Consider the following 8799-nt stretch of genomic DNA (forward strand, 5'->3'; position numbering starts at 1 on the left):
CATTATGTTTATCTAGAAACCATTACTTGAAATCTCTAAAAACTATACCATGGAATAAAAACAGTCACTAAGTTACTCCAAGCACAGACAACTTAGTTTGAAATGTTAATCTGGAATGAAACAAATGTTAAGTAGCTCAACACGCTTTCTCAGGTTGGACAGTGACTTTTTGTATGTTTGTGCAGAGTGGGAAACAGGGAGAACATTTCAAACGATACGTATCATTCTTCATGTCAAAAACCTCTAACACGGGGCGCTGGTGGCCTAGCGGTCTAAGCGCCCCACATACAGAGGCTATAGTCCTCGTTGCAGGGGTTGCCGGTTCGATTCCCGGCCGGTCAACCATTTCCTGCATGTCGTCCCCCACTCTCTGCTCCCCACATTTCCTGTCTCTCTTCAGCTGTCCTCTCAAATAAAGGCAAAAAGGCCAAAAATATAACTTTAAAAAAAAAAAAAAAAAACCTAACACGGGCTGAAGATATGACCATAGGGTGCTCAGGTGGAGGATTATAGACATCATTACCACCTCTAAAAGAACTGCTTGATCGGAGTGAAATTAGCTCTGTGTTTGCTCCACATTCAACCGCTAAGACGCAAGATATACAGGTATGACTAAACCACTGAGACAAACAGAACTACACAATCACATTTTACTGTCTTAGGGATCAGATTTCAGAAAAGAGAAGGAAATTCATGAGCTGACTTCAAAGCAAAAGTAGTGAGTAACTAGAGCACTGATAGAAATGTAGTGGAGTAAAGAGTAAAATAATTGTCTTCTGAATGTAGTGGAGTAAAAGTAATAAGTTCTCTCAAAAGATAATACTCAAGTAAAGCACAGATACTCAAAACATGTACTTCAGTACAGTACTCAAGTAAATGTACTCTGTTACTGTCCACCACTGATTATCAACATAATTGTTTTGGGTTGTTGTATTTGTACAAGCAAATGCAAAGCGTCTAAAGTATGTAAGGGATAATATATGTTGAGAGAAGACCCTTACTCTGAGCGGGGTGGTCATGTCCACCCTGACAAGATTCTATTTTGTGTCTGCTCACTATACATTGTCCCGCTCATTGCCCGGCTACCAACCAAAAGGTACAAACAGGTTGATTTAAAAGATGATTTCATTGATTTTACTTATGCAGCTAAAAAGTGATCCCTCAGTTGGTTGGTAGCACTTCCATGACAAAGGTATTTTTTTAATCAGCCTGCTTGTGGGTTAAAATTGACATTAAACCTAACTTTTTTATTCATGTTAAAGTCTTCACATTATCCTGCTTTACTGCTTTAAATCACATTGAACTTTACATTGCATTGTCATTGACAGTTAAGTCAAAACATTAGCGTTTTTTCCCATGCAGAATATGAAAGCAGCACCTGTACAAGATCCTCTTACCCATAACTTTTCAGTTGGTATTATCTTCTCATTCAACCAGTCCTGTAGCTCTGACACAGCCCATACTGTGCAGTAGTTTGTGCTTGCTTCATGTCTGTTTTCTTCAAACTGGTCGACCTCTCTTACAATCAGCTCCTTGTGGGTTTGAACATCCTGCCAGAGCACAGTTTTCCTTCTCTTGTCTTCTTTTCTCTGCTGGTCACTGAAATTTTGTGCTTTCCAAAAATATCCTCCATGTCTGCCGATGCTACTTTAAACTATGTTTTTGTAGGGATGCACCCATCCTACTTTTTAGGTCCCGATACCGATATCGATACCTGGGTTTTGGTATCTGCCAATACCGATACTAGCCAATCCGATCCTGGTATTGATTTAACAATCTCTATTCCTTAATGTGAGGATAGAATCATGTTTTGGCAACTTCAGGCTTTTCTGATTTGATGGTGAACTGTACCTGGGTTCCAAGTGCTAAACCAGAGACTGGAATCCCTTAATTTCAAGGATCTGGAACAATTAAATCCAATAACCTGTCTGTTTTTTCACACTTTGAATCCATTAGTAGAAGGTTTCTTCCTTCTTTGCAGTAGGCTACAGCTGACGTAAACTTATTCCTTTGGGCTTCCATTATATTTTTCAGCGCGACTGCCATCCGTCAAAACATTACCGCTGCACATGTTGCAAGTTACCGGCGGAGTTGTTAGCAAAAGAAGCGTGAACTGCACCTAAACTGCAGAGCCTCTGTAGTTATCCTACATCATGCTCAACCGGGCAAAAATGCACAAACCTGCCGGCGCTGTTGACGTAGGAGACGCACATGGCTGTTGTAAACACAGAAAAGCATAGAACTATGATGAATAGATCTGCCATATGGATCGGCACTATATATCGGCCCTTTGTCACTGATATCCGATCTAGCTTTTTGAGACTGATCTAGCCGATATCCGATACCAGGATCAGATCGGTGCATCTCTATGTTTTTACCACGTTGTCAACAGGAAGACTAACTTCATAAATGTCCCAGAATCCTTTCAGCAGATTGACTTAATAGAATGTGTGTGATCCGGTCTTACATGAGGCTTCTTATGCTTTTCAGAATTAACGTCCGTTATTAGGGGTTTTTAACCATAGACTGTATAAAATATGGACGTAGTATCCGTGACGTCATCCATCTGTTTCTGAAGAGCTGTTTTGAGGCCAATCACCAGCGGCAGCCATAGTGCTGCTGTCAAGCGATTGTGACGTTAAGAGGCAGGCTTTGAGCCTCCTAGCTAACAGCTACAGTGTTCCCGCCTGTCAATGAAGTCAGCTGTGCCTCTCATTGAAAGACTCGTAATCTCAATATCTTTGAAATTGCCATGTTAGAAAAAAATTAACCCCCCATACAGTGTGTGCCAATCGAGAAATTAGCTATCCAGACTACACTCGTCTTTTGTACCAGGCTGTAAACATGTTTATTTCTGTTGTAAAAATCGTCTTTTTTGAATTGGTGTGTATGTGGTTTCCGGTACTCCCGGAGCCAGCCTCAAGTGGATCCTCTATGAACTGCAGTATTTAGCACTTCTGCTTTGGACTCATATTTTTAGACTGGAGGTTGCTGCTTGGTTTCAACCAATCGCAATCAAGTATAAAACACATCTGGGTGATTAGTAGGAAAGCCAGGTTATAAGTAAAAACAGTTACTTGGTGTTACCCCTCTGCGTTTAGAGATATCATGTGTGTTTTTCAGGATGTGTCAGTGTGCATCCTTTATTACACTGAAAGCACAGATAGTCTATTTTTCACTGACTTTATTTTGAAACGGTGCTGACATTTTATGCCCATTTTCTCCCGGTTAGCAATCTTGGGTTTTGATCCCCACAGGATGCTGCCAGATATATCTTGGACCATGCCCAGAGATTGCAGGATATTTTTAGGACCTGATCTAACTGAGTTTTCTGCTTCCACCCCTGAAATGAGCTTAGACTTAAGATTAAATGATGCTTCCTGTAAGTGAAAACTTCTATCACAATACGATACTTTCAGTTTGTAATTCTGCCTTCACATCCACAGGCAGGTTTTAAAACAAATACTGTATCTAAAGTAAACTTTTATCAGTTATTTCCAGTTTCAGATGGGATACTGTGAAACACAGCATCTCTTTTTATCTTTTTGGCTGTCTGCACTCAAAGAAGCAGTTGCTGGCAAAGAACTACACACTCTTACACAAACTCAGAGAATTCAATATCACACTGAACAGCAATATCCTTTACTCAGTACACCACGGACTAGAGTTTGTCTAAGAGAGAATTCTCTTTGATTTTCTCTGTGAATGTTGTTCAAAGTCAACCCCACTGCTGGAAAACTGAGATGGTAAAGTGAGAAAAGGTGACACCAGCATGGATGGTGTGTGTGTGTGTGTGTGTGTGTGTGTGTGTGTGTGTGTGTGTGTGTGTGTGTGTGTGTGTGTGTGTGTGTGTGTGTGTGTGTGTGTGTGTGTGTGTGTGTGTGTGTGTGTGTGTGTGTGTGTGTATATAGAGTAGGTGTGTGTGAAAGTCTGTGAGCTAGAATATTATGTCAATATCCAGTGTGTATAAATTTAACCTCTAACAGTTGTGCATGTGTGTGTTAAGACTGTAAGGCGATGTAATATTAAGCACAGTTATACTACGCAGCTACATCTTTAATAATGCTGTGACCTACTTCCTTACTGGGAAGTCAACAGTTTCATCATCACCTCCATCCAACTGCCACCACAATAAATGTCGCCAGCCTTCCTTAATGTCACTGACATGTCAGCCACTTTAATTATTCATGGGAAGTGTCTGTCCCATTTATCTCCACATGCTTTAATTCAATTTGAAGCCTCCCCCCCCCCCCCCCCCCCCCCCCCCCCCCCCCCCCCCTATCCTCATCCACATCTCTACCAAAAGTGTTTGGTCTTTACAGTGGAGAATGAGCAGAATATACATAAACAGTGTACATGAAAAATATATCATGTATCTTATGAGTAAGCCTACTGTGTGAAGAAATTGTATTCTTACAAGATTAAGAGCCACCTCTCAGTCAAACTCCAACAGCCCGTCACGATTCATCACCAAAATACTTACAAAAGAAAGACGTATAGAGTATCTATGTGTTTATCTAAAGGATAAGGGTGACAAATATGCAAATCAATGGGAAAATAACAATATTTTCATCAGCTCTGTAGCCTAGGAATGGTAGTCCAAATCTTCAATTTGGACTGGTCAAAGCAAACTGGTGTCACGTGTACTGAGCAAGAGTGACACCCTGTGGTATTTCAGGCTCAGTGCAAAGACTACAAACATACCACACCAACCTTCTGTCGCAACTCTCAAAGCAATTAGCAGAACAGCAACATTAGAGATGTTATAACTTTATGGATTATAAACTAATACGGCTGGAAATATAGAACATGAATTTGGAATATTTACTGCCCTAAGTCGAGCATTTACTGTCTCCTTTTCTCTTCCTCTTGGCAGTCGACTGGATTATGAGGACTACAACAGCTGAGCAAAACCTGGGCATTCAGTGGACAATGTGGTCTCAATTAGAAGACCTAGATTTTGCAGATGACATAGTCCTCCTGTCTACCACCCAAGCACAAATGCAAACCAAATTCACAAAACTTGCCAAAACAGCAGCCACTACAGGACTTCACATCAACAAAAACAAAACAAAGGTGATAAATATAGACCACAAAACAAACAACACCATAAATCTGGATGGAGAGGCACTAGAAGAGGTGGACACATACATATACCTGGAAAGCATTGTTGGGAGGGATGGAGGCAGCGACAAAGACATACAAGCTAGAATAGGGAAAGCTAGAACAGCTTTTTTACTATTACGGCAAGTATGGAACTCCAAACACATCTCCACGCAAATTAAACTCTGCATCTTCAACTCCAACGTCAAGTCAGTTCTACTGTATGGGGCGGAAACATGGAGAACCACAAAAGCAACAGCAAGCAAACTGCAAACATTCATAAACAGATGCTTACGACACATCCTAGGAATCTACTGGCCTAACACCATCACAAACGAAGAGCTCGGGCAAACCACACAACAATAACAAATAGAAACACAAATAAGACGCAGGAAATGGGGCTGGATCGGGCACGCCTTGAGAAAACCATCCTCCAACACAACCAGGCAAGCCTTAACCTGGAACCCCCAGGGGAAAAGAAAGCCGGGAAGACCCAAAAACAGCTGGAAAAGGTCTGTCGAGGCAGAACTCAAGGAGAAAGGAACATCTTGGAAGGAAGCAGAGAAGATCGCTCAACGCCGAACCAGCTGGAAGAAGTTCATAAATGACCTATGCTCCCCCAAGAGCCGAAGGGTTTAAGTCAAGTAAGTCGAGCATCAAAACATAACAACTGACAAAATGAATGACATCGAAATATATGGAAAAGGACACGTCTCTCTTTGGCATACTGTAATCAAATGTTGCTCACACTGGTTCTAGTCAGCTACAAAGGACTGGTCATTTTTTAAGATGGAGAACCTGGCAGTGGGAAGTAGGCTACAAAATAATAAAGGTGGTGCATCCATCACTTATTTCCCATCATTCTTGTCAATATTTATGCAAAAAAATTGACGGTGGAAATTTAATCGCACAAAAAGAAAACACACTTGTTAATACATAGTTATCAAAAAAGGAATGCTACGTCGTGCATGAAGCTTACATTTTAGCAAGATTCAATGTGTAAAGTTTGACAGTCATTTAAAAACTTGGTAGCTTAATATAACAGACGCATAATCAGATGAAAGAATTCTGTTCACTGCTTTAAGACTAGAATAAAATGTCAAAAAAAAAACACTACTATCAAACTTAACACACAAACTTCAAACAGCCAAACATTGATAGTTAGGTAATATTACTAAGAGTGCACATTATCATGTTTCATCCATTAAAAGAGCATCTGGGATAACTTTTTTTCCACGTTTATCTACTGGAATGACACCAGAGTGGGTATTTTAATGATTGTATCTACTACAGGGGCATCTACTATGAGGTGCTTTAAAGGTGCTTCCATAGAGGTTTTTGTCAACAGGGTGAGTGGACCTATTTTTGATGTCAAGTAAATGAAAAATAAAAAACATACCACTTTGTTGACGCACAATTCCAACTAAACAGACAAGTAGCTCTTTCCACAGTTTGGGGCACACTGCCGAGCCATCCCCCCAAACCCCATGTTAGATTGTCCCCAACATTACGAGTTTTTACATCCCACCTTAAAACACATTTTACTCCTTGGCTTTTAACCCAGCATGAGAGTTGTATGGTCTATGTCTGCTCTTTTATTGATTTTTTTATTATTTATTTATACATATTTTTTGTGTTTTTCGCTATTTTTTATTTAATACTTTTTTAATTTTAATTTTTATATGATTCCTTTATTTAATTATATTTTATTTTCTGACAGCGTTTTATGGTGTGTGTTTTAACTTATTTGACTGCACTGTGCAGCACTTTGCTAAACTTGACTGTTTTTTTTTTTTTAAACGTGCTATATAAATAAAGTGGATTTGATTGGATATATTAAGTCAAATCAGTTAATTTATGTTTTGCAGCAGAGGAAGAGGCAATATAAAAAGACCAAGATCCAAGGGGATTATTGGCATGTGCTATATGCTATAATATAGACCATTTAATAACTTCAGCAATTAAAGAACTAGATTAAAACAACTGTGTGGGCAGCTGGCACTGACCATTTAGAGTTTCAATTTTTTTTGTTAATAGTGTAATACATCAGACAATGATAGCAATACTACTTTAATTTAAAGCCAATAAACTAGATGTGGTGGTTGTTTTATGGACTTATTTGGATGGCTTTATTAGCTGTTGGGTTAGTTTTCAGCTGGTGTTTTCGGTTTTCTCACATGACCTGGCAACCCTGGCACCAGAAAGGGCCCCTGTACCCCTGCCCTGAGTACACCACTGGTCTGGTCTGGACCATAGGTCTGGACCGTGTACTAGTGCTCAGGTTGCTGCTGAAAAGCTCGAGTTTATTTGAACACACAAGCAAACACAGTAGTATAGCCCATTGGCGTTTATCAAACACAAAAGACTGCTTGTATGTTATTTGACACCCACTTTTGTCAGGCCTTGGGTAACTGAATACAACCCTGGAAATACATGGCAAACAAGCAACTTGCTTGAAGCAATGTAGACAACACAGTTACCAAACCGAACAGCTAGCAAGCAAACTATCTTAAACAGTTATTTGCTCGCAAAAATGAACTCAACTAGAAAAGAAAAGACCAAAGTTTACCTTATTAATGTTCACTCGTTTTGTGTCAAGGACGTTCCTTTTCGATCCTCTCTTGAAAGTTGTTAACATCCACACGTGCTTTTCAAATGAGGCCGGTCCCTACGTCATTGATGGGGTACCTGCATGTAGGTAGGCCTGAATCAGGGGTTCCAAAAGTGTGGGTCGGGACCCCCTGGGGGGTCGTGAGATGTCTTTCAGAATTATTTTTTTTTTTTTGACATGTCTAAAAATAGTACATTTTACCCATTATAGTACAAAATATCAACAAAAATAGTCGCTTAATTTGAAATAAAACCTTGAAAATAGAAATTGTATTGAGTTTTCTGCCTTTCTTTTTGCCAGATGACTCCTAAGTTTAGGGCTAGTGAACAGTTAATTATCAAAAGCATCAGTAGCAGTAGGTTCATTCATAAAGGCACAGGAAACAGCCATAAATATGGGTAGGCTAATTTTCTGCAGACCAGCTAAATGAAGCCACATTAAATCACTCTGAGGGACTGTTGGGGCCGCAAGTCTTTGGCACCTATATTTTGGGGACATAACAGGCTGAAAAGTTTGGGAACTAGTGGTTGGCGTATCACTTCTGTGGTATCGATAGATTCTCACAATCTACTCATTTGAGTGTTGATAACTCCAATAAAAAATCAACACTAATTAATAAATGCGAAATAAAAGCGCATGTGTCACTTCTGATTCTTTTAGGGTTACTTACTCATAAGTTTTGTACCAAAGAGGCTGTTTTAAGCTGTCCACTCAGAGAATTTAAATAAAAGATGTTAATTATTTATTATTTAGGTGTTTTTCTAAATGTATGTCATTGTTTTAAAAAAGGCCACCAAAGGATTTGCATATTAAAGTTGTTAAATGAACAGTATTTGTCGTGAGAGTTGTCTTTCAAGCTTTGCATTTTTTTTCTTTAATTACTGAAAGTATTGGCATCTGTATCAGGTATTGAATAAATTGCCAAAAAAGTACTCGGTATCGTATTTAATCATAAAAGTGTGGTCACCCAGCACTATTGGGAACCCCTGGCCTAAATAATAAGTGCTATGCTGATTTCAGAACCTGTCCTCTGGTTGTGCTATGGAACTACAAGGACCACAATGCATTGCAGCGAAACAGTCACT

Source organism: Notolabrus celidotus, chromosome 9 (assembly GCF_009762535.1).
Source record: "Notolabrus celidotus isolate fNotCel1 chromosome 9, fNotCel1.pri, whole genome shotgun sequence".
NCBI lineage: Eukaryota > Metazoa > Chordata > Actinopteri > Labriformes > Labridae > Notolabrus > Notolabrus celidotus.